The following is a 27,330-nucleotide window of genomic DNA, read 5'->3' on the forward strand; positions in this document are numbered from 1 at the left end:
TTTTGGACCCAAATTAAGGACAAATTCTTCATCCCTTGTCAATGTCCGAGCAGATAAGTTAACTATGGTGGAGGGGCCCTCTACGATTTGTAGAAATTTTTCCGGGTTCGCATTTCTCATGGTGTTTTGAACCTTACTTTTGACTGTTGGCCTTTCTCTAAAAAAGGAAGTTGTTTTTTGTTGTTGCTGAAGGATTCTCCCAGGTAAATAACCAGGAATGGTATAGGAACCTGCAAGAAGATCCGCTACAACAGATCCAGTCACTAATCTCAGAGATCGTCCAAACTGGTAGAGACAGTGGGTTTTTGGGTCCTAAAGAAAGCAAATTTTTGGTAAAGAAATTCCCAAGAACTCCGGTGGCATATTTATTGCTAAAAATTCATAAAAATTTGTCTAATCCCCCAGGACGACCAATCGTCTCGGGCTGCGAATCATGCCCTGAGCCATTGTCCAAATATGTGGACTTCTTCCTAAAGCCCTTTGTGGCTAAAGTCAAAGCCTACCTACGGGACAAAACCGACTTTTTAACGAAAGTTGAGGGTACCTTGTTTGATCATACATCCCAACTTATGGTGATGATGGACGTCACGTCACTCTACACGCAGATCCCACAGGACGAGGCGTTAGAGGTGCTAGAACTTTATCTTGACTCCAGGGAAAGACCCCACAGAGTTCCGACATCTTTCATTCTGAAACTAGCGGAAATAACGCTCAAAAGAAATTATTTCCGTTTCAATTATGACTTTTTTATGCAAATTAAGGGCACCGCTATGGGGTGCCCTTATGCTCCAGAAATGGCCGAACTTTTCATGGCCGAATACAAGAAGAAATATGTGGAGGAAAATACCCCTTTCAAACACCACATAGTCCACTGGTATCGTTATATCGACGACGTGTGGCTCCTGTGGCAGGGGAGCCACACCGAGTTGAGTGACTTTTACCAATGGCTAAACACAAGACATCAGGATATAAAATTCTCAGTGGACTCCAGTAATGTGAAAATGACATTTGTGGATGTAGAAATAAAAAATGTTGGTGGCACACTAAATTCCTCCTTATTCAAGAAGGCAACGGACAAAAACACCATTCTCCACTACAGAAGTTCGCATCCTAGAAATTTGAGGGCAAATTTGCCATATGGACAACTTCTCCGCATCAGGAGAAATTGTTCGGAGATAGGACAGTTTGACCAACACGGGCAAAACTTCTGTGATGAATTAGTACAACGTGGTTACCCCAAAAAGCTATTAAAACATTCTTTCAAGAGAGCACGGTATACACCCAGAGAGTGCCTCTTTGAAACCAAAACCAAACGTGACCTTGAGAGCCTGGTTTGTGTAACGACATTTTGTGCAGAAACTCACAAAATACGACAAATTGTGTTGAAACATTGGCACTTGATAGAAGAACTGGAAACACCATTTCCCCGTCCAATATTTGCATATAAGAAAAACCAAAATATTGGCCAGCAAATAGTCCGTGTGGATATTAGGACAACCAAAGCAAGAAATGATTTGTTGTCCCAATGGGGCCTCAAACCGATTGAAGGACACCACAGATGTGGTAATTGCATCGCGTGTGACACGACGATTGAGGGAAAAACCTTCCAACATGCTAATACGACGTGGACACATGCAGGCTTTTCAAATTGCAGGACGAAAAACGTTGTTTATGCCATTGTTTGCCCTTGTTCTAAAATTTATATAGGCAAGACTAACCAACAGGTGAACACACGTATGACACAACATAGGTCATGCCTTAAGAATAAAGTTCTAACCGCGCCCTTGGTCCAACATTTCACTGACAACCAACATGGTGAGAATGAGTTTCAATGGACTGTGTTATTCAGTACAAACCAATCCAAATCAGGCACCAATACTGAGCAAATTATATTGAGAAAGGAGGCCTATCTGATACTAAAATTCAACAGCACCCAAACGGGGTTGAATTCACTTTCTGAAATTTCGCTGCTTTAATTTCTTGCGCGAACATTTCCCCAATCACTACAACATCCACAATGCCGAGCGGGAGCCCACTGTGATGTAGGAGCCCCACATGGCCGCTTGGCCACCAATGAGTTTGCATTTCCTGGTTTGACTGCAAGAGAGTTAGGTGAGTGTTTGCGAGTTCACAACAAACGTTCGGGAAACCTTCTCGTTCTCGCCCCAAACTAAGCACTTCTTTGTTTTGAATTTAGCGCGACTGAAACACGCCTATGCGAACGTCGCGGAGGAGCTTAAACCCTGATCCCCGCAATTGATTAAAGCTTTCCGTTGCGATAGACAAGGACAAACGACAAAGTGCCCGGCGAGCGCCGCACTACCTTGAAATAACTACAGGTATGTTTCTCCCCCCCTTTCCCCCCTCAACATAAAATGTGCATGTTGGAAAGTAGAGGAAATAAGTAATACTGAGCACAATCATTGATTGTGCCTTACAGATATTATCGGAGCTGCACCAGTAATACACCGGCTACAGCGTGAATTTATTTACAGCCTTACCGATTCAACGGATAAAGGTAGGAAGTCTGAGCCTTTTTGCCACAGAACCAGCTGTACTGTGCTGCTTCTGGTAGTCTAGTAAATATGCCAATTTTTATACAACAGGTCTACCGTTACATTCAAAGATCGTGGCTCACAGCCCTATTTGAATATTTGGACCGCGAGACCGCGTCGCCCATTCATGAAGGTAATTAGTCTAGTGACTCCCAGCATTCACAGGGGGCATCAATTGTATTAGTTTTTCAATCACTGAAACGAACTTCCTTTATTTCTATTTGTATAGATTATCCACATTGAAAGAGCCCTGAGGAGAATCTGCGATTTTTCCCAGATTCGAAACGCGTCGGCAAACGGCAAACAGGCATCAAAAAAAGAAAGAGATTTCTAGTTCTTGAATTAATCATTCATTATCCTAGAGTTATTTCTCAAAAAAGAAAATTTAATTTTTGTTGCCATTACTTTAACTTGTGGGTATTATAGTGGTTTGAAATTTCGCAAAGAGTAATTATTTGTGGAGACATAATCGCTATAATTTTTTGTAAAAGAAGTTTGTGTATAAATGTTTTCTAATTGTATATATGTCAGTTGTATAATAGTTGTAAATATGTGTAAATGTTTTTGTAAAGTGTTTTTCTCACCCATGAAAAATATATATAAAAATTACTGAACAATTCCAAAAGGGTTTAAATAAAGTAACCCAGACAAACAGAAGATTTACCTTTGTTTGTGTTCTCATAACTCCGAGAGAATAAATCAGTGTGAGGGCCAGCAACTTTTTTCTGCACGCATTTATTAGGTCCAGCTGCCCCCTTGTCCCAGGACCAGACTCCGTTTTTTTACAAACTTTAGAGTGGGTTCTTACCTGCGAGAGTTGTAAGGGCACCAGGATTTCCTCATTGTTGTAAGTTCTTTGAGCTAATAGCGGGGAGAGACGTCTTGTCCCTCCTAAGTAATGGGTGAGAAGGACACTCTATCATTTTCTGAGAGCCACATTCAAAATTTGTTGGCCACATCACCCTTTGCTGATGTCACTTTGAGTTCTTCAGCCCAACAGCAAAATGAAACTGATAAATTGACTAGACTTCGAAAAAAACATATTCGTACGGAACTACACGGTCATTTTCTCCTGAAGCACCTAAGGGGTGGGACCATCCCGTGGGGTCTTCAGGTCAAGAATGTTCCAGTGATCTTTACTGATGACGCAGATTATAAAAAGGGTTTCAGCTGCATAAACACGAAGTGCAGCAGGGACCTGATGGTCCATACTATAGAAACAGCGCAGAGACTATGTGCTAAAGAGCAACAAGAAATTGAAGAGCTTACTAAGGCTATCAGGGACAGCCAGATGGGTCTGGACTCTAAGGCTCTTTTAGAGAAATCAGATAAAGAGATACAGTCCTTTAAAGACAATACTATCAATAGTAAGACAGCTCAGTACGAAAGGGATTCCAAATCCTTCACATTAGAAAGGGCTTATCCCTTCCTTAAAGACGACTACTATTCCCAAGCAGAATCTCGAGGAGCACTTACAAACTTTCAAGGAAGGTCTAGAAACAGGTTCAAAACTTTCTCTGAGACCTCGTCCTCTGAGTCATCGGGCTCAGAAGCAAGAGGTAGCAACAACAAAAAACAACTTCCTTTTTTAGAGAAAGGCCAACAGTCAAAAGTAAGGTTCAAAACACCATGGGAAATGCGAACCCGGAAAAATTTCTACAAATCGTAGAGGGCCCCTCCACCATAGTTAACTTATCCGCTCGGACATTGACAAGGGATGAAGAATCTGTCCTTAATTTGGGTCTAAAATTTGTCCCCTCTAGACAGACAGATTTTACAAAAATTAATTTGGAAACGTTCGAATTCTGTGGTAAGATCAGGCTTAAAGCCTTTTTTGCGAACCAACCTCCAAACATCAACATGGAGACCACGGGCCTTAGGAACAAGTCCACTTTTGTACCGAGTCAAAACATTCCAAAACAGGTATATGCTTTTGAACAAATTCTGTTGTCCTCTATCAACAAATTAGAGAACAAGAAAAAAATTGTAAAACAGAACATCACTAAAGGACAACGGGCGGCATTGAGAAATCTAAAGGAAGATCCCTCAGTGATGATAAAACAGGCCGACAAGGGCGGTGCTGTTGTTATTTGGCCGAGAGACAAATACTTAGCAGAAGGATTCGCCCAGGTAAATAACCAGGAATGGTATAGGAACCTGCAAGAAGATCCGCTACAACAGATCCAGTCACTAATCTCAGAGATCGTCCAAACTGGTAGAGACAGTGGGTTTTTGGGTCCTAAAGAAAGCAAATTTTTGGTAAAGAAATTCCCAAGAACTCCAGTGGCATATTTTTTGCCAAAAATTCATAAAAATGTGTCTAATCCCCCGGGACGACCAATCGTCTCGGGCTGCGAATCTTGCCTTGAGCCATTGTCCAAATATGTGGACTTCTTCCTAAAGCCCTTTGTGGCTAAAGTCAAAGCCTACCGACGGGACACAACCGACTTTTTAACGAAAGTTGAGGGTACCTTGTTTGATCATACATCCCAACTTATGGTGATGATGGACGTCACGTCACTCTACACGCAGATCCCACAGGACGAGGCGTTAGAGGTGCTAGAACTTTATCTTGACTCCAGGGAAAGACCCCACAGAGTTCCGACATCTTTCATTCTGAAACTAGCGGAAATAATGCTCAAAAGAAATTATTTCCATTTCAATGATGACTTTTTTATGCAAATTAAGGGCACCGCTATGGGGTGCCCTTATGCTCTAGAAATGGCCGAACTTTTCATGGCCGAATACGAGAAGAAATATGTGGAGGAAAATAACCCTTTCAAACACCACATAGTCCACTGGTATCGTTATATCGACGACGTGTGGCTCCTGTGGAAGGGGAGCCACACCGAGTTGAGTGACTTTCACCAATGGCTAAACACAAGACATCAGGATATAAAATTCTCAGTGGACTCCAGTAATGTGAAAATGACATTTCTGGATGTAGAAATAAAAAATGTTGGTGGCACACTAAATTCCTCCTTATTCAAGAAGGCAACGGACAAAAACACCATTCTCCACTACAGAAGTTCGCATCCTAGAAATTTGAGGGTAAATTTGCCATATGGACAACTTCTCCGCATCAGGAGAAATTGTTCGGAGATAGGACAGTTTGACCAACACGGGCAAAACTTCTGTGATGAATTAGTACAACGTGGTTACCCCAAAAAGCTATTAAAACATTATTTCAAGAGAGCACGGTATACACCCAGAGAGTGCCTCTTTGAAACCAAAACCAAACGTGACCTTGAGAGCCTGGTTTGTGTAACGACATTTTGTGCAGAAACTCACAAAATACGACAAATTGTGTTGAAACATTGGCACTTGCTAGAAGAACTGGAAACACCATTTCCCCGTCCAATATTTGCATATAAGAAAAACCAAAATATTGGCCAGCAAATAGTCCGTGCGGATATTAGGACAACCAAACCAAGAAATGATTTGTTGCCCCAATGGGGCTTCAAACCGATTGAAGGACACCACAGATGTGGTAATTGCATCGCGTGTGACACGACGATTGAGGGAAAAACCTTCCAACATGCTAATACGACTTGGACACATGCAGGCTTTTCAAATTGCAGGACGAAAAACGTTGTTTATGCCATTGTTTGCCCTTGTTCTAAAATTTATATAGGCAAGACTAACCAACAGGTGAAGACACGTATGACACAACATAGGTCACGCCTTAAGAATAAAGTTCTAACCGCGCCCTAGGTCCAACATTTCACTGACAACCAACATGGTGAGAATGAGTTTCAATGGACTGTTTTATTCAGTACAAACCAATCCAAATCAGGCACCAATACTGAGCAAATTCTATTGAGAAAGGAGGCCTATCTGATACTAAAATTCAACAGCACCCAAACGGGGTTGAATTCACTTTCTGAAATTTCGCTGCTTTAATTTCTTGCGCGAACATTTCCCCAATCACTACAACATCCACAATGCCGAGCGGGAGCCCACTGTGATGTAGGAGCCCCACATGGCCGTTTGGCCACCAATGAGTTCGCATTTCCTGGTTTGACTGCAAGAGAGTTAGGTGAGTGTTTGCGAGGTCACAACAAACGTTAGGGAAACCTTCTCGTTCTCGCCCCAAACTAAGCACTTCTTTGTTTTGAATTTAGCACGACTGAAACACGCCTATGCGAATGTCGCGGAGGAGCTTAAACCCTGATCCCCGCAATTGATTAAAGCTTTACGTTGCGATAGACAAAGACAAACGACAAAGTGCCCGGCGAGCGCCGCACTACCTTGAAATAACTACAGGTATGTTTCTCCCCCCCTTTCCCCCCTCAACATAAAATGTGCATGTTGTAAAGTAGAGGAAATAAGTAATACTGAGCACAATCATTGATTGTGCCTTACAGATATTATCGGAGCTGCACCAGTAATACACCGGCTACAGCATGAATTTATTTACAGCCTTACCGATTCAAAGGATAAAGGTAGGAAGTCTGAGCCTTTTTGCCACAGAGCCAGCTGTACTGTGCTGCTTCTGGTAGTCTAGTAAATATGCCAATTTTTATACAACAGGTCTACCGTTACATTCAACGATCGTGGCTCACAGCCCTATTTGAATATTTGGACCGCGAGACCGCGTCGCCCATTCATGAAGGTAACTAGTCTAGTGACTCCCAGCACTCACAGGGGGCATCGATTGTATTAGTTTTTCAATCACTGAAACAAACTTCCTTTATTTCTATTTGTATAGATTATCCACATTGAAAGAGCCCTGAGGAGAATCTGCAATTTTTCCCAGATTCGAAACGCGTCGGCAAACAGGCATCAAAAAAAGAAAGAGATTTCTAGTTCTTGAATTAATCATTCATTATCCTAGAGTTATTTCTCAAAAAAGAAAATTTTATTTTTGTTGCCATTACTTTAACTTGTGGGTATTATAGTGGTTTGAAGTTTCGCAAAGAGTAATTATTTGTGGAAACATAATCGCTATAATTTTTTGTAAAAGAAGTTTGTGTATAAATGTTTTCTAATTGTATATATGTCAGTTATATAATAGTTGTAAATATGTGTAAATGTTATTGTAAAGTGTTTTTCTCACCCATGAAAAATATATATAAAAATTACTGAACAATTCCAAAAGGGTTTAAATAAAGTAACCCAGACAAACAGAAGATTTACCTTTGTTTGTGTTCTCATAACTCCGAGAGAATAAATCAGTGTGAGGGCCAGCAACTTTTTTCTGCATGAGTATATGGAGAAGGCATCCAAAAACCTTGAGGCTAGCCAAGAATTACAGAAAGCTTGGCATGACCAAAAGGCTGTCTTGACTGAGTAGCAGCCTGGACTGAAGGTATGGGTGTTGGAGCCAGTGGCCCCAGCAGCACTCCAAGACAAATGGTCTGGACCCAATACAATTGTTGAGAAAAAGGGAGAGGTTACCTACTTGGTGGACCTAGGAACTCCCAGGAGCCCCCACAGGGTTCTCCATGTCAACAGACTGAAGACATATGTTGACAGGGCAGACATGGGCTTGCTCATGGCTACAGATGAGGGACAGGAGGAAGAGAGTGACCCTCTCCCAGACCTGCTCACTCAGAACCCTGAAGATGGCTCAGTTGATGGTGTGGCCTTAGATGGCAGCCTCACTGAACATCAGCAACATGACTGTAGACAAGTTTTGCAGTCATACAGACATATGTTCTCATTGACACCCAGTCAGACTAACTGGTGTACCCATGTGGTGGACTCTGGTGACAGTCTTCCTGTAAAAAGCAAGATTTACAGGCAACCTGACCACGTCAGGGACTGTATAAAGACTGAGGAGCAAAATATGCTGGAATTAGGTGTTATTGAGCCTTCAGAGAGCCCCTGGGCTAGCCCAGTGGTTCTGGTCCCCAAACCTCACACCAAAGATGGCAAGAGAGAGATGAGTTTCTGTGTGGATTACAGAGGACTCAATGCTGTCACTAGGACAGATGCACACCCTATTCCAAGGGCAGATGAGCTCATTGACAAGCTGGCTTCTACCAAATATTTGAGCACATTTGATTTGACAGCTGGCTATTGGCAAATCAGATTATCTGAGGACTCCAAAGCCAAGACAGCATTTTCTACCCCAGGAGGACATTACCAATGTGTGGTGATGCCCTTTGGTTTGAAAAATGCACCTGCCACCTTCCAAAGGTTGGTGAATCAAGTCCTTACTGGGTTGAATGACTTTTGCGCAGTATATCTGGATGATATTGCTGTCTTCAGCTCCACCTGGGAGGATCACCTGGTCCACCTGAAGGAAGTGCTAGAGGCTCTGCAAAAGGCAGGCCTCACTATCAAGGCCACAAAGTGCCAGATAGGGCAGAGTAAGGTTGTGTACTTAGGCCACCTTGTAGGTGGAGGCTAAGTTCAGCCACTGGAGAGTAGGATCCAGACCATAAAGGACTGGTCCCCTCCAACTACCCAGACCCAGGTCAGAGCTTTCTTGGGCCTGACTGGGTACTACAGGAAGTTTGTTAAGAACTATGGGTCCATTGTGACTCCTCTTAATGATCTGACATCCAAGAAAATGCCCAAAAAGTTTCAGTGGACAGTAAAATGTCAAAAGGCATTTGATGACCTGAAGAAGGCCATGTGCTCTGCACCTATCCTGAAGAGTCCTGACTGCTCAAGAGAGTTCATTGTCCAAACAGATGCTTCTGAGTTGAGAGTGGGAGCTGTGCTTTCACAACTTAATGTAGATGGTCAAGACCAGCCCATTGCTTTTATTAGCAGAAGGCTGACCCCCAGAGAGAAACGTTGGTCAGCTATTGGGAGGGAGGCCTTTGCTGTGGTGTTGGCCCTGAAGAAGTTGAGACCATACTTGTTTGGCACTCACTTCAAGATTCAGACCGAGCATAAGCCCCTCTTATGGCTTAATCAGATGAAGGGTGAAAACCCCAAACTACTCAGGTGGTTCATTTCCCTACAGGGGATGGACTTTACAGTGGAGCACCGCCCAGGGACTGACCATGGCAACGCAGATGGTCTCTCCAGGTACTTCCACTTAGAACATGAAGAGACAACTGGTCAAGGTTAGTCTAATGTCCCTGCGTTTGGGGGGGGGGGGGTTGTGTAGGAGAGTAGGGTCTGCTATCCTATGGTCACCCCAAATCTTTGCTTTTTGCTTCACTGGTTTATGACTTAATGTGGCTGTGGGCCTGCTAATCAGACCCACAGCCTGCTGTTCTCTCTCTAAATTACTGCCAATGCACTCTAGGTGCATTACGAATTGGAACCGGCTCACCTTATAGGCCCCTGTAACAGTGTACCATAGGTACCCAGGGCATAGGTGTAGCCAAGGCCTACCAGGGGCTGCAGCATGTTTTGTGCCACCCCTGGCCTGGCCTCGATATTTGACACAACTGGCTGATCACTCAGCTGGGTAAGTTGGTGTAATCACCTCTTACTTAGATATAGTATCCCTATATCTAACCTTAACTGGACACATGTTAACCTATAAGCCACTCCTATGGAAGGCCTCTGCAATCCTGGAGGCAGAGTGCGTGGTTACATGTGAGACGGTGCTCTAGCATGAGCTGAGCCTGTCTGCAGCTGTCGGGAACAACTCCCTTAGCTGTTGCGGGATATTGCCATACCATATACTCTTAAGTGCATTATAATCCTCGCTGTTACATGCTAACTTTGGTTTGGCTTTATCAAAGCATGTCGAGTAAGGTGTCATACGATTTGGAATACTATCCCCTCGACAGTTGTGTCGACGGGGATAGCATTCCACACTTCTAGAGGGACACGACATGTACATAACCTGAACCCCGGTTAAAGTTAACCAGAGCCTCAGCATCACAAAATGGATGCTGCCACCACAGACACAAGTCTGACCTCCTGCTGCTGGGAGTCCTTCCAGCGAGGGAGGCTTGGACAAAGGGTTTCCTGCCTTGGGAGGTGCGAGCACCACCCCAGACAGGATTTTGTGTATTGGGTAGAACAGGGCTGAATAGAATCAGACATGCCCGGGGCACACAAGGTGTCCTCGTGCATAAGCCAGTCCAAACCGGTCCTGGGACTTTCCAGCCCCAGTCCTGGCGAGGAGCTGGACAAAGGAAAGGGGGTGTAACCGCCCCCCTTCCTGGTCCCAGAGTGGGAACAGTGCCATAGCACCTCAGATCATCCTGAATGAACTTGAAACTAAGAAGACGACTGGACTTCGACATTCTGCTGCACAGAAGACTGAAGAGCATCTCCCTTGTGGCCTAGGAGTGGCCACCCTGTGAATACAGGCACCATCCAGCAACTCGACGTCTGCTTTGCCGCCGTCTCCTGCCGGAGCCCGAGCCCAGAACCTGGCAAGACCCAGACTCCCAGACTTCTCACTGCCCGATCCACAGTCCCTGCAAAGAAGGGACCCGTGGATGCACCGAGAGACGTGGGACCGGACATCTCGAAAGACCCTCGAGAAGCTGACTGCGCAGCACCCGAGGCACCCTCGACGCTGTGCTTTGGGGATCGAGAAGCCCCACAACCGAGCAGCCCTTGCACCGAAGATCAGCCCCAGCATCTCCACGATCTGCGTGGGGCCCTTTTGCATTGTGCCACTCGACGCGCCATCCCGGCCACTTGCCACGTGGTCAGCGGCCATCTTGGCGACGAAACCTATAATTTACACTGCGGGTCTGGTTGCTCCAGACTTGCCCTCGCTCCTGTAAAAAGGAGCACCCCGCTCTAACCTTGCTGGTCCGAGTGAGAAGCTTGTATCGATTCCTGCGTGGCTTGCATTAGCCAAAGCCTGTTTGCTCCAATCAAGAAGCCAACACCGCCAACAGCTAGAGCCTTTGTGGGACAGCTCGTGACCACCGCCTGGACGTCCTTGACCTCTTCGTGTCCACGTGGCTGCAGAGACAATCTTCACATCATCGCCTGTTTGCACCCGACATCGCCTGGTTCCATCCTGGTTCCACGGTATTCACTGGCTAGTGACTTTGAACATTGTCCCCTCTGCTTTCAGGTCTTCACCACTTCAGATCCACCCTTGGATCCACCAGAACTCTTCTCGTCTCGACGCCTGCAGGATCTTCAGCTCCAAGCACCATCGACCTGCGTGACGAAACCTGACACGACTTCGCACCTGTGCACCCGCTTCCTGTGGGTGAGGTAACTCAGCAACGCTGGTGTTCCTACACTGGTACACACCTCTAGTGCCTAGGTCTAAAGTTTTGTCCTTCTAGGTCAGCCGGAAGGTTCCTTATTAACTAACTTTGTAACTTTTACGCACCATTGACTTTACATTGGTATATGCGTGCACTTTCCGCACTGCACCCGAGTCCCGCTGGCCTTTCCCGACTTCTTCACTGTTAGTCCCGAACAGCTCCAGCGATTCCCCAGGTCCTAGGCCTACTTCCTTTCAGCTAGGTGGTTCTTATACCACTATTTTAGTATATGGTTTAGGTGGCCCCTAGGGCTCTTCCATATTTTGCAACTTTTGTATATTTAAACTGTGTTTTGTTTTAACGCATTTGCTTCTGTGCTCATAAAGAGTATAGGGGATTTTGTAGTAAATAAATATATATAGATTTTCAATGTATATCTGTGTGGTGTCCTTTCATTTGCTATTCAAGGGGATTGTGTATGGTAAAACCGCTTGCTTCACATGCCTTTACAGAGTTTAGCCTAAGACTGCTTTGTCCACGCTACTAGGATAGCTGGTCTATAAGGTTGACTTACAACCAATCATCATAAGGGTTGTTTGGCATGGTACAAGGTGATCACTAGAACTAGTGAGCATCATATACCAGGCCAACTTCTCACACAAGTTAAATAGTGTCACAACCTAGATGGTGATTCAGCAGACTAATGCCTCCACTACAGAAATCTGCATTTGACCTCATGGTCACAGGTTTGAATCTAAGAGGGTTTGCTCAGCCTGTCATCCTTCTGAGATTGATAAAATGACTAACATTCAGTTGGGTAATAGTAAACATTTGGTGTTCAGCACCAAAATGCCCCAGTGGGTGAGCATGTGCTTTACAAATACATGTTCTGTTATCATGTGAATCTGGCAGCTCCCATGAGGGACATGCTCACCTCCAAGATGCGCCCCATCAATCGGAGATTCCTGCACCACATGAGAGAATCCCATGAGAGAGCCAGGAAAGTAACTATCAATAATGTAGTAGATATTGGTACCCAGAGGTTTTAGGGGTCCAAATCAGCCAATTAATAGCTGTTTTTTTGTACTATCAATCCAGGTGACAGCCTAGTTTCTTTCCTTAGGGCCCATTGTGTCATTGCGTCACCTCCCCTAGAGACCATCTTTGTTTCATAGGGCTCAGAGGCAGACCTCCAAAAGCACACATGTATAGAGAATTCTCATGCACAGCAGCCTAGAGCCAAGCCTACATATCTAATATTACATTCAGACATACTCTACATGAGGAAAAAACTGCGCCTGCCGCTGTAATCTTGAAGGAAGTGGCCCGTTTAGGGTCACTCGGGTCACTCACGACCACCTCTCAGCTTTCCATACCAAATGAAGAGTCGGTCAGACAGTAGAGACTACAAACCAATAACTGTTTATTATATACACTCAGAGCGGAGTCTGGTCTGCCCAGTTGCTTAGAGAGCTGCAGAGGGACTGAATTCGACAAGCATAGAGATACATTATGTACGTTTCGAAACTGGGCTAAAACACGCCCATAGTGGAATTTTCCAGACAGGTGCTGCTAAGCAATAGAATACAAGAAAAAAATGGTCTCAGCACTCGTATCTTACACAAAGTTGCAAAGTCCAAGGTTGTTCCAGCCGGCCCGTCACCAGACAAGAGGGGGAAAGCCTCTATCTAGTGAGAAAGGTATGCACTAATAGGAACAGTGTACTCATTACGGGAACAGGCCTACGTGGCAAAAACGAAACTTAGACTGGAACATTTCTCAGAATTAAACTAACTTAGTTTCCAACTGCCTGAAGGGGGGACCCAGGGAGAGCCAGGCGCGAGCCGGTCTCTTCCTGGGTAGGTTCGCGCGAGAATCGGGAAATCAGGTGGGGACTGATTAGCGAGCTGATATAAGGGAGACAGGCTGGGCGGTTGGGAACTGCGTGGCGGGAGGATAGGAGGGAGTTTTGATTTGCCCCACCCACCCTCCCTCTTTTTTCTTTTTTCTTTTTCTTTTCATTTTGGGTGAGTTTTTCTTTTGCGGTGCTTTAGGTGCTGCTTGTTTCTATAGGTTTGCCACTGTTAGGATGGGTGCCTTGGTTCTTTTAGAGGCGGGTTTTTGGTAGTGGGGGTGGGCAGCCTGGAGCGGGTTGGCCATCCTGGAGGGTAGCGTTGGGTAGGCTAGGGGTAGTAGGCAGGAGTTTTTGTTCGGGGTTGGGATTTAGGTTTCGTAGGCTCACTGTAGAGTTGAATTATGTAAATAAATAAATAATGAATGTGTTCATGAAATTTATGATGCACCTGTCCTAAAATAAAAGTGGCCTTTCTTGCTCCTAAAAGAGGTGTGGACAATGATTTCTTGCACGAAGGTCACTTGCAAAGAAAATGGCACAGCAAATGCTAACTCACACAGGGCAATGCACAAACATGAACATTTCTATTCTAACAATCTCCCCAACCATAATGTCTGCAGAATTGTTTTTAGGCTGGCTGCGTAATTACTGAATGCAAACATAATATAATTTATTGATAACGCTTTCAGAGTGGTTGTGTTAATTACAGTTATTTTAGTATTATTTGATTACTACATTTTTTTTAAAGGGTGGTGATCAAATAAAAAAAATAAAAAGATTACTTTGGAAAATATTTGAAGTTTATTGCTGTGCTTACTTGCTTGCTTTGTCTTCGGCAACGCATTTTCTCCCGCGTCATTGCTCTGAGGCAGCTGTTCCATTGTCATTTAGCAGCTCACAAAGCAAATAACTTTCACAAACATTACGAATAAATAAAAAATAAATCAGCAGGTAACTGAATATCAAGGTAATTCATGCTTGGTCCCGCAATAAATAGTGCCATATTCTCGCTGATATGTATATTGTGCCAATAGATCTTCGAGAATGCGGACAGAGGAGCAAAAATGTAAATTGAAAAGTTCTTGAGAAGGAAAACGCTTACAAAACAACATTCTGTTAGGTAATTTATTTGAAATTAGCTTCGCAGCACACGGCAAATTATTTTGCGATTTCAATATGCTGAAGATGTTGGGAGTGGAAAATAAATCTTTATTGAACTACTGGAGCAAAAGCATATTTCTCTACTCCAATGGCCCCCTTTCTTTTGGTATAATTGTGACTTTGATGAAAGTTTCTCATCAGTATTTATAAATTACACAAATGAAAAAAAAACTCTTTGAAGAACATGGCTATGGAGGAAAAGGCGAATAATTCATCTTGGCAAAAGGCAATGAAAATGTGACATTGTTTTGTACAAAGCAATACCACTGCAGAATAATGAGGAACTATTGGACAGAGCGGAAGAAAAGAGCCTGGCAATGGGCGAATGGCACTCCTTTTTAACCTCGCAGTTACAAATATAATTGAATACCAGGATAATTGAAAATGTCATAAATTACAATTAACAATAAGAAACAAAATACTTTTGAAGCGGCAGCAACAAATACTATAAAATCGAGAAAAAGCATTCAGCTTCTTGAGACTAATTTATGGGGCCAATGTTAGCAATGGGACAACTAATTGAAAACGCAGTGGCCCAGAAGTACTAACTTTTCACGTAACACTACACAATATCCTTGCAAAGTATTTTTTTAAAACATATTTCCCTTTGTTTACACCTGCTTCAAATAGCCGTTAGTTGTTAACCCAATGCCAGGTCTGACTATTTTAGTAGATCGTGCTTTGCGTCAAAACCTAAGGGTGTTTGCACTCATCCATTCCTGTAATGCCCCCTTGGTGCAGCAGCACAAAGGGACAGATTTACAAGCCCCGTACGCCATTTTTGCGAAGCCACTGCATCACTGTGATGCAGCAGCGGCATAAAGCCAGCGCCATGCAGAGGGATATTTACAATGTGACGCATCTAGGGAGATGCGTCACGTTGTAAAGCCCTGCGCCACATGAAACCTGACGCGTTATGGCGCAGGGGGGTGCGTTCCGGCACTCTTCCGACCCCAATGCGCCAAAACCTTGCGCCTGCTTGAAGCAGGCATAAGGCTTGACGCACCATGTTAGACACATAGCAGGGCTGGCACAGTGCTGGAGTTGTGTCGCGCCCTTGACACAACTCCAGGACGTTACAGCAGCAGATGCAACACTCAACTGCATTTCCTTACGCCATGATGCGCCGCATTGTAAATGCGGCGCTTCCGTGGTGGCGCAAGGATTGAGATGCGTGTTGCAAGTTTCTTGGCGCATCCCTGCGGATTTATACATAGCGAAAAACCTCTTATCTGGCCTATCTTATTTACAACTTGGTAATAAATCTAATTAAACGCATTTTCTCACAACAATAGAATCTTAGCACACAAATGACTTTTCTTTTTCCCCCTCCTCTTGGGCCTCAAAGCATTAGGGGGATACATTTGCATCCTTTCAGCATCCCTGCGGATTTGCAGGGATGCGCCAGGAATCGTAAATTTGCCCCCAAGTGTTTTTAGCACTGAGAAAGGACACCTTTCTTACATAAAGCCTCGTTTGTATGTATGTATTTAGTAGTTATATAGTGCAAACCTAGGTAAAATCAGCAAAGCAAAGTACAGGGCATATAGAAAAATAAATGAGTGAAAGGAGCGATAGCTGGTTTGTGGACTGGTAATGCTTTGTAATCTAGTGATCTTTAAGGAGGTGCAACTTTAACTCTTTCCTAAATGGAGCAGTGTTGGGGCAGTTCTGATAGATACAGGAATGCTGTTTGAGATCCTTGTTGCATAGATGGAAACGATTTGCTGCCTTGTTTCATAATTTTTTAGACTTCTTAGTCTGTCGTCAGATGGTGAGCTCACTGTGGGTGTGCCAGGAACCACTAGAGGTGGTGAGCTTGTCTGCACGATAGGTGTGCTTGCTAGTCCTAATTGCTTTATAAGTGTCACAGCTTATTTTAGTGATATTGAAGACCAGCAATGATAAACATTGGAGTTAGTATGGATGGGGTCATGTGATCCTATTCCTCCAGGCCCTGCATGTCTGTGCATTGCAAATAAGGCTGTGAGGACCAAAGGCTTACAAAATGATGTTCGAGAGAAATTGGGTTGTTGGTTGAGGGGGATATGAGCCCTTCTCAGACAATGTCCGCAATCCTTGTAAGAGTGAAATACAAAAAGTCACTAAATTAGCCTGTGCCGAAGGATCTGGTAGCTTAAAGCAAAAGCAGTCAAGGGTAATTTTGAGGCAATGTAGGAAGTATTTATGTAGCATACAACCAGCAATAAAGTGAAAACAGGGATGCGCCAGGAAACGTAAATCTGCCCCCAGGTGTTTTTTGCACTGAGAAAAGGCACCTTTCTTACATAAAGCCTCGTTTGTATGTATGTATTTAGTAGTTATATAGTGCAAACCTAGGTAAAATCAGCAAAGCAAAGTACAGGGCATATAAAAAAATAAATGAGTGAAAGGAGCGATAGCTGGTTTGTGGACTGGTAATGCTTTGTAATCTAGTGATCTTTAAGGAGGTGCAACTTTAACTCTTTCCTAAATGGAGCAGTGTTGGGGCAGTTCTGATGGATACAGGAATGCTGTTTGAGATCCTCGTTGCATAGATGGAAACGATTTGCTGCCTTGTTTCATAATTTTTTAGACTTCTTAGTCTGTCGTCAGATGGTGAGCTCACTGCGGGTGTGCCAGGAACCACTAGAGGTGGTGAGCTTGTCTGCACGATAGGTGTGCTTGCTAGTCCTAATTGCTTTAAAAGTGTCACAGCTTATTTTAGTGATATTGAAGACCAGCAATGATAAACATTGGAGTTAGTATGGATGGGGTCATGTGATCCTATTCCTCCAGGCCCTGCATGTCTGTGCATTGCAAATAAGGCTGTGAGGACCAAAGGCTTACAAAAAGATGTTCGAGAGAAATTGGGTTGTTGGTTGAGGGGGATATGAGCCCTTCTCAGACAATGTCCGCAATTCTTGTAAGAGTGAAATACAAAAAGTCACTAAATTAGCCTGTGCCTAAGGATCTTGTAGCTTAAAACAAAAGCAGTCAAGGGTAAATTAGAGGCAATGTAGGAAGTATTTATGTAGCATACAACCAGCAATAAAGTGAAAACAGGGATGCGCCAGGAAACGTAAATCTGCCCCCAGGTGTTTTTTGCACTGAGAAAAGGCACCTTTCTTACATAAAGCCTTGTTTGTATGTATGTATTTAGTAGTTATATAGTGCAAACCTAGGTAAAATCAGCAAAGCAAAGTACAGGGCATATAAAAAAATAAATGAGTGAAAGGAGCGATAGCTGGTTTGTGGACTGGTAATGCTTTGTAATCTAGTGATCTTTAAGGAGGTGCAACTTTAACTCTTTCCTAAATGGAGCAGTGTTGGGGCAGTTCTGATGGATACAGGAATGCTGTTTGAGATCCTCGTTGCATAGATGGAAACGATTTGCTGCCTTGTTTCATAATTTTTTAGACTTCTTAGTCTGTCGTCAGATGGTGAGCTCACTGCGGGTGTGCCAGGAACCACTAGAGGTGGTGAGCTTGTCTGCACGATAGGTGTGCTTGCTAGTCCTAATTGCTTTAAAAGTGTCACAGCTTATTTTAGTGATATTGAAGACCAGCAATGATAAACATTGGAGTTAGTATGGATGGGGTCATGTGATCCTATTCCTCCAGGCCCTGCATGTCTGTGCATTGCAAATAAGGCTGTGAGGACCAAAGGCTTACAAAAAGATGTTCGAGAGAAATTGGGTTGTTGGTTGAGGGGGATATGAGCCCTTCTCAGACAATGTCCGCAATTCTTGTAAGAGTGAAATACAAAAAGTCACTAAATTAGCCTGTGCCTAAGGATCTTGTAGCTTAAAACAAAAGCAGTCAAGGGTAAATTAGAGGCAATGTAGGAAGTATTTATGTAGCATACAACCAGCAATAAAGTAAAAACACAACACCAATTTAGAAAAACAGACTAAAATGTAATACATTATTTAAATTAAAATGACAAAAATCCATTCATGGGACTGGAGATATGCAATTTTAAAGAATTAATGTGAGTATAGCACCTAAAAGCATAAAGTGCATGTTAGACCTGGTACCATTGGCGTGAGTCTCCCTTCCATTTTTACTGATTGCCTCTTCTGTTTTTGATATGTTTTGCTGGTTATATGCTATGGGCACTGTGCCACTGCTATTCAGTGCCACAGTGCAAGTGCTACCTATGTTAAATTGATGTATTGATTAGTGACTCATGATTGGGTTATTTGATTTATCTGTCAGACCCTAGTGCAGTGCACCATGTGTGCCCAGGGCTTGTAAATCAAATGCTGCTAGTGGGATTGCTGCACTGCTTGTGCCACCCACAGAAGCAACTTGTAAAGTGTGCCTCAGGCCTGCCATAGGGCAACTAACAAATCCCACGCTCTATACTAAGGGTGTACAATTTATTTTGCACCGCGCAGGAGTGGAGAGACATTTCCCATGTGGCTCAAGTTCCTCTACAAAACCTGCCTATTGGGTGGCGAATAAGGGGACTTTTCAATGAATATGCTATGCTGGTGTAATTTTGTGCACTTTGTCCAATTTATATTGTTTGTGTGAAATTATTGCACTTTTTTGTTTTACATTTATTCACATGGTTGATGTATCCAAGCAGCAAACATTTTGTATGTTGAATTGTATCGCTTCTCATGCATGATTTGAACGTCCATCATAGATATGCTATGAAAATAATGTAAATCACATGGCACGAACAGATTAACCTAATGGTCATTGTTTTTTCTCCACATAAAATAAATAGCGGTAAAATAGATAACCAGGTACCCTTCTCTTGTTGTGTACTATTGAATATTTATCTATACCTGGTTTGCTAAGGACGAAAAAAAAAACATTTCATACATATTGCAGAGCCTATGGGCAGTCCAGTATTGCCATGTTGACTGGGCAAGTGCACCCACTTGCTAGTTCATAAACCTTCCCTTTTCTTCATATCAGACATCCCTACGGTAGGCCCAAGGGCAGGGTGCATTGTAAGTATAAGGGAGGAGAAGCCCTGATGTGTGTGGCATGTCTTAATAGTCAAATAAAGCCATTTTAGTTTTTCACTATTGCAAGGCTTACTGTTCACTATAGGCCAGAATGGGCAGTTTGATTATTACATCCTATAATCCTAACTGACTCAGGGAACATGGTAGAAATCCGAGTTTAGTATGCCTGAAGTCAGAATGATAACATATATCTTTTAGTGAAGTTGGTTTTAACATTCTGTGTTTCAAAATACCACTTTTAGAAAGTAGGTATTTTCTTGCCTAACTATCCAAGCCTGCTCCTGCTAGGTTGTGTATTGTCTGTCTGGTTCTGTGAGTGACAGGGGCTGGGGGATTCCAGGAGACAGGGTGAGTCAGCCCAGTGGTAAATAGAGAGATCTGCATCTAGATGAGAGGGAGGAGTTTCATCTGGGACCTGAATAGGGCTGTGCCTTTCCTCCACAATGCTGGCTCCACCTCCTGTGGTGCCTCTGATGTCTCTGCCCTGCACTATGAAAGAAAAGAAGGATTTGTGTAAACAGAGTGCTCCAGGACTGACCAGAACTGGTTTGGACAAGACAAAGGCCTCTCTGCCTTCAGAGAACATAGAGAAAGGTAGTATAAATATGGGGACCCAGACCCTAAGACTTTAGATCACTTCTGGAACAACAAGACAAACCTCTGCCAAGGAGAAGAACCAAAGGAAGATGTAGGAGTGGACTGCCCCCCCCGCCAGTGTGCTGTGTTGCTGGGTTGGCCTACAGTGGTGTCTTCAGTGCCAAGGAGAGGAGAAGGAACGTTGTGTGTACTTCATCATCTTGCAGAATATTTCTCCAAGGGCTTGAACTTGTGCTTGCCTCCTGTTGAAGTCTCAGGGACAAAAGACTTCACCACCAGCTCCCTCTGAATTTTCTTGCTGAGAATTCTATCTGCAGAAGCCTGTGTGTCGCTGGGAGCTGGAAGCGAGACGTAACAAGAAGGAGCTTGTCGCCGCCGCAGCTGTAGTCATCGGATCGCCGGAGAAGCGTGCCGCCACCAAATCTCCTCAGAAGCGAGTTTTCATCGCAGATTTCTGCTGTCACATCACCGGAGAAGCGTGACGCCACCAAGAGAGTCACCGTCACATCATCGGAGAAGCGTGTCACAGGGCCTGGAGCGGCTCCAAAGTACAGAGTCGTCGCAAGGCTGCCAGGGAGTGTACGTATCAACTTTGCATCGTCGCATCAAGGGCGCCATCTTATCACATTGCACCGGATTGTCGCATTGCATCGAGGCGCCATCTTGCGCATCGCAACCGGGCCGCAGAACGAGAATCTACGCATCACCTCCGCTCCAGTAAAGATCTTGACGCATCCCCTACTCTGCGCAAGCATTGAGGCGCGACACATCATCTCCCCTGAAGCACGGAACTGATGCATCTCCAACGCTGAAAAGACTTTTGTTTATTTTGCGTTACACATCCAGGTACTTTTGTGAGAACTGTGTTGCATTTATCACCAACTTGAACTAAGGAACTTCTACAATCTTTAAGTCAATTTTGAGCACAGAATTGTGGAATTTTGTCGTTTGTGGTCTTGTGTTAAGCCTATATAAAGAATACTTATTTTTATAAAACATGTGTTGTGTCCATCTGTAGTGTTTTCACTGTATTACTGTGTGCATTCACAAATGCTCAACACACTGCCTCTGAGATAAGCCTGTCTGCTCGGGCCAAGCGACCAAGGGGGTGAGCAGGGGTTATCCAGTAGTGTAATCCCCTTATCCTGACTTAGAACCAAGGGTTCCTATTTGGACAAAGGTGTATACCATTGCCAACTAGAGACCCCCAGTTCTAACATTGGTGGTCAGCGGTGAGAATTTGGACCTGCATTTGTGACTCATATACAGTAATTGGTGTACACTACTAGTGAGTGCAAACCAAACGTGACCATATACTTTTTTAGTAGAATTTATTTTTCCTTGGACTGTTATTTTTCCTGAGAACTGCCAGTTCTTACTACCATGAGTAAACCAGCATCTGTTGCATCTATGGATCTAGATTTTGAGGAAGAGAGGTTGGAGACCTACACTTTGAAACAGCTTAAGCATTTCTGCAAGAAATTGAAAGTTGCTACACCAGGCATTTCTAAAAAGGATTACTACCAAAAGGCGCTGAGGGCCTGGGTAGAAGCAAGAAATGCCCCTGAGTTTGTGGTGGAGCCAGCTGGGGATGCAGACGGGCGACTGGATAGGCTAGTATTTCCAGCTAGGGAGGGGTACCGTCCCCACCTGGCAGTAGTGTCTCTGCCAAAGACCTGTCCCCCAGAGAGTTGGAAGAAAGGGAGAGAAATAGAATGCACAAGCTGGAGATGGCTAAGCTTAAGATTGAGGGTCAGAGGGAAATAGAGAATAACAGATTGTCCTTGGAGAGAGAGAGAATGAGAATGGAGCAAAGGCAAAGGGCTTAGAGATCACTCCCTCTGGCGGCAGCGCACCATCTGTGCCTTCAGAAAGCAGAGTGTATATTCCCAAGGATGTTATCAAAGATTTTCACAAGCATGAGGATATTGGGCAGTGGTTTGCAGCCTATGAAATAGCAATGTTAGCCCACCGGGTCCCTGAGAAGGATTGGGGAGTGGGGTTGTGGGGCCGCTTTGTGAGTGAGGGGAGGGATACTTTGTTAGACCTGCCCAGTGAGAATAGGATGTCTTATGCCCACATGACAGAAGCCCTGATGACAAGGTATGGTTTGACCCCAGAACTCTATAGACAGAGGTTTAGGAGTTGCAAGAAGCTGGAGGGGACCACTTGGGTGGAATATGTGTCTTTCTGATGCAGAGCTATGGATGGTTGGGTGAAGGGTAGCAAAGTGGATACTTTTGAAGAGCTCTATGATTTGTTTGCATGGGAGCACTTGTCTGCTAACTGTTTTCCAGAGCTACGCCAGCACCTTTTTGATAGCAAGTTAACTAGCCCTAGAAAGCTTGCTGAGGAGGCGGACCGCTGGGTCAGTACCAGGGTCCACATGGGCCCACAAGGGTCATGTGGGAGATTCCGCCAAAGGTGGGCAGGGTCCCCAGCAGAAGAAAGGCGGGGATAAGGGTAAACAGAGGGAGTTCCCGAAAGGGCCCCAAATTAATTCCCAAGGGAACCAAGGGAAGGGTTCCCAGCCTCCCCTGAGAAGAAGCAAGAGGCCCGACAGGTAAACCTTTTCAGCGCGGCCCCAACAAGTGCTTTACATGTGGTCAAGTGGGCCACCATTGGTTTGATGCACAGTGTCCCATGAAGGATTCCAGAGTGCCACCACGTGCACCACCCCGTCAGATGGCAAGTGTAGCCCTGGGAGGGGAGGAAGAGGGTGCGCAAGGTGGGTGGGGTCCGACAGAAATGTCCCTTGTCTCATTAGGAGACTTTGAGATGTTCCCTAAGACTCATCTGCCTGAACACACTAAAAAATACGGGCAGTGGGTGACCATCAATGGCCATAGAGTGGAGGCTCTTAGGGACACAGGAGCCAGGGTGACGGCTGTCAATTATCACCTGGTGTCTCAAGAGCAGGTTGTCCCCAATGCCTTCTACCCAGTTGTTGCTGCTCAGGTTTCCGTTGAGTGGGGGGTCTCTGGTACTCTTCAGGTAGCTGTGAGGCCAGCCATGCCTGTGGATTGTCTGTTGGGCAATGATTTGGAAAGCTCCCCTTGGGCTAAGGTGGAGAAGAGGGCTCATTTGGAGATGTTGGGTCTGCCTGACTGGGCGTGTGTGACCACTCGGTCTATGGCAGCCAAGGATGTTGAAGAGGTCTTGGAGCGAAAGTATGGCCCAGGGACCTGCCTTAAAGAGAAGAGGTAGGGGGCATGGGAAACCAGCCCCCAGTATTTCCACAGTCCAAGAGGAGGCAGACCTTGAGGGGGATGCCGTGGAACCTACAGGGGAGCAAGTTTCTGAACTGGGGGACCTGCCTGAGCTGACCCATTGGCAGCAAGAAGGAGGGCCCTCCAGGGAGGAATTTTGTGCAGAGCAGAAGAAGTACCCTTCTCTTATTGGTTTGCAGCAACAAGCCACAAACCAGGCAGGCAGCAGGTAATCAGTCTGGATCACAATAGATCTACTGGGAGAACGACCTCCTGTATAGCGAGTCTAAGGTTGCTGAGCCTGGGTCAGCCCGTGTGCTGGTGATACCCCAGTGCTTCAGAGCCTTCCTACTGGGGTTGGCTCATGATGTGCCTTTAGCTGGACATCTGGTGCAGGACAAGACCTTTGAAAGGCTTGTTACCCATTTTTATTAGCCCCAGATGCAGAAGAGTTCAGATACTCATTGTAGGACCAGTCAGACTTGCCAGGCAAGTGGGAAATGTGAAAGGAAGCACAAGGGTCCTCTTCAACCTTTCCCGGTAGTCAGTACCACATTTGAACGGGTGGGCATAGACATTGTGGGGCCACTGGACCCCAATGACAGCCATGGGCAACAGGTTTATCCTGGTCTTGGTGGACTATGCTACCCGGAAGCCTTCCCACTCAGGACAGTGACAGCCCCCATGGTGGTACGTGCACTGATGGGGATTTTCTTTTGTGTGGTGTTCCCCAGAGAGGTGGTGTTTGACCGAGGTACAAACATCATTTCCAGTTATAAGAAGTCTCTGTGGAAGGAGTGTGGTGTTACCTATAAGTTCACCACTCCTTACCAACCACAAGGTAATGGGCTGGTTGAAAGATTCAATCGGACCCTTAAAGGCATGATCATGGGTCTTGAGGAACCAATGAGGCGTAAGTGGGATGTCCTTTTGCCATGCCTTCTGTTTGCTTACTGTACGGTGCCACAAAAGTCCCTAGGGTTCAGTCCCTTTAAACTGTTGTATGGACACCCGGTAAGAGGACCTTAGAGTCTGGTCAACGAAGGCTAGGAGCAATCTCCCAGGAAACCTCCCCAGGATGTATACAGTTACATGCTGGTCTTCAGGAACCAGACTCAGGGATTCAGAGAGCTCACTCAGGCGAATCTGGAAGCCAGCCAGGAAGAGATGGAGCGGTGGTACGATCAGAATGCCACTCTGATTGAGCTTCAACCTGGACAGAAAGTTTGGGTCATGGCCCCTGTAGAGCCTTGTGCGCTCCAGGACAGGTGAACCAGTCCATTTGAGGTGGTGGAGTGCAAGAGTGATGTCACCTACCTGGTGAACTTGCGGTCTCCAAGGAACCCTTTGAGGGTCCTACATGTTAACTGCCTGAAGCCCTACTTAGAAAGGTCCGAAGTGGGCATGCTCTTAGCGACAGATGATGGAATGAGGAGGAGACAGAGCCTCTTCCTTAGCTCCTGTGTGCTACAGAACAAGTTGGGGCAGTGGATGGTGTCAGCCTTTATGCCATACTGACCCCTGATCAGCAGCAAGATTGTCTCCAACTGTTGGGACGATTCTCTGATTTGTTTTCCTTGGTTCCTGGTGTCAATAAGTGGTGCGTCCATGATGTGGACACTGGGGACAGTCCTCCTGTGAAGCACAAGGCTTACAAAGTAACTGACAAGGTCAGAGCTTACATCAAGGAGGAAGTCTCCAAGATGTTTGCTTTAGGGGTGATTGAGTCCTCTAACAGTCCTTGGACCAGCCCAGTGGCCTTGGTCCCAAAGGCTGCTGTGGCTGGTGCCACACCCGAACTCCAGTTCTGTGTGGACTACCGAGGGCTCAATTCAGTCTCCAGGACTGACGTGCACCCCATCCCCAGAGCTGATGAGCTCATTGATCGGTTAGGGGCTGCACGGTACCTCAGCACGTTTGATTTGACATCTGGGTACTGGCAGATCGTCTTAACTGATGGGGCCAAAGAGAGGTCAGCATTCTCCACACCAGATGGCCACTACCAATTCCGGGTTATGCCCTTTGGGATGAAGAATGCCCCTGCCACCTTTCAGAGGTTGGTCAACCAGGTGTTGGCTGGACTGGAGGATTTCAGTGCCGTCTAATTGGATGACAATGTAGTGTTCTGCACCAGTTGAGAAGAACATCTGCGCCACCTCTGGGAAGTGTTGATGGCACTGCGAAAGGCAGGCCTCACGAACAAGGTGAGGAAGTGCCAGATCGGGCAGGCTTCTGTGGTGTACTTGGGGCACCAAGTAGGGAGCGGCCAGGTGGCGACCCTACAACCCAAGATCGATACCATCCTGGCATGGGCACCCCCAAAGACTCAGATACAGGTGAGACATTTTTAGGACTCACGGGGTACTACAGGAGGTTTGTCAAGGGGTATGGAAACATTGTTGCACTCTTGACTGAGCTGACTTCCAGGAAGCAGCCCAAGAAAGTGAACTGGACTGACACCTGTCAGAAGGCTTTTGACGCCCTGAAGACTGCCATGTGAACAGCATTCGTGCTTCAGGCGCCCAACTTCTCAAAGGAATTCATTGTCCAAACAGACACTTCAGAGCATGGTGTGGGGGCTTTTCTATCACAGATTAATGAAGAGGGCGTAGACCAACCTGTATCCTTCATCAGTAGAAGGTTACTTCCACAGGAACAGAGGTGGAGTGCAATTGAGCATGAGGCATTTGCTGTGGTCTGGGCACAGAAGAAGTTGAGACCATACCTGTTTGGGACTCACTTCCGGGTTCAGACAGACCACAGGTCTTCCAGATGGCTGATGCAGATGAGGGGTGGGAACCCAAAGTTGTTAATGTGGTCCATTTCCCTACAAGGGATGGACTTTACGGTGGAACAATGCCCTGGTACAGAACACGCCAATGCTGATGGTCTGTCCAGATTGTTCCGCCTTAGTGATGAGAACTCCCAAGAGGAAGGGTATTTCTCTCACCATTTCAGCTGGAGGGGACATGTGTTAGACCTGGTACCATTGGCGTGAGTCTCCCTTCTATTTTTACTGATTGCCCCCTCTGTTTTTTATATGTTTTGCTACTTATATGCTTTGGGCACTGTGCCACTGCTATTCAGTGCCACAGTGCAAGTGCTCCCTATGTTAAATTGATGTATTGATTAGTGACTCCATGATTGGGTTATTTGATTTACCTGCCAGACCCTAGTACAGTCCACCATGTGTGCACAGGGCTAGTAAATCAAATGTTGCTATTGGGCTTGCAGCACTGGTTGTGCCACCCACAGAAGCAGCTTGTAAAGTGTGTCTCAGGCCTGCCATTGCAGAGCCTATGGGCAGTCCAGTACTGCCATGTTGACTGGGCAAGTGCACCCACTAGCCAGTCCCTAAACCTTCCCTTTTCGTCAAATGAGACACCCCTATGGTAGGTAAAAGGGCAGGGTGCATTGTAAGTATAAGGTAGGAGAAGCCCTGATGTGTGTGGCATGTCCTAGTAGTGAATTACAGCCATTTTCGTTTTTCACTATTGTAAGGCTACCTGTTCTCTATATGCCAGAATGGACAGTTTGATTATTATATCCTATAATACTAACTGACTCAGGGAACATGGTAGAAATTTGAGTTTAGTATGCAAGTCAGAATGATAAAATACATCTTTTAGTAAAGTTGGTTTTAAAATTCTGTGTTTGAAAATATCACTTTTAGAAAGTAGGCATTTTCTTGCCTAACTATCCAAGCCTACCTCTGCTAGGTTGTGTATTGTGTGTCTGGTTCTGTGAGTGACAGGTGCTGGGGGATTCCAGGAGACAGGGTGAGTCAGCCCAGTGGTGAATAGAGAGATCTGCATCTAGATGAGAGGAAGGAGTTGCACCTGGGACCTGAATAGGGCGGTGCCTTCCCTCCACAATGCTGGCTCTACCT

This window comes from Lissotriton vulgaris, chromosome 10 (assembly GCF_964263255.1).
Source record: "Lissotriton vulgaris chromosome 10, aLisVul1.2, whole genome shotgun sequence".
NCBI classification, from domain to species: domain Eukaryota; kingdom Metazoa; phylum Chordata; class Amphibia; order Caudata; family Salamandridae; genus Lissotriton; species Lissotriton vulgaris.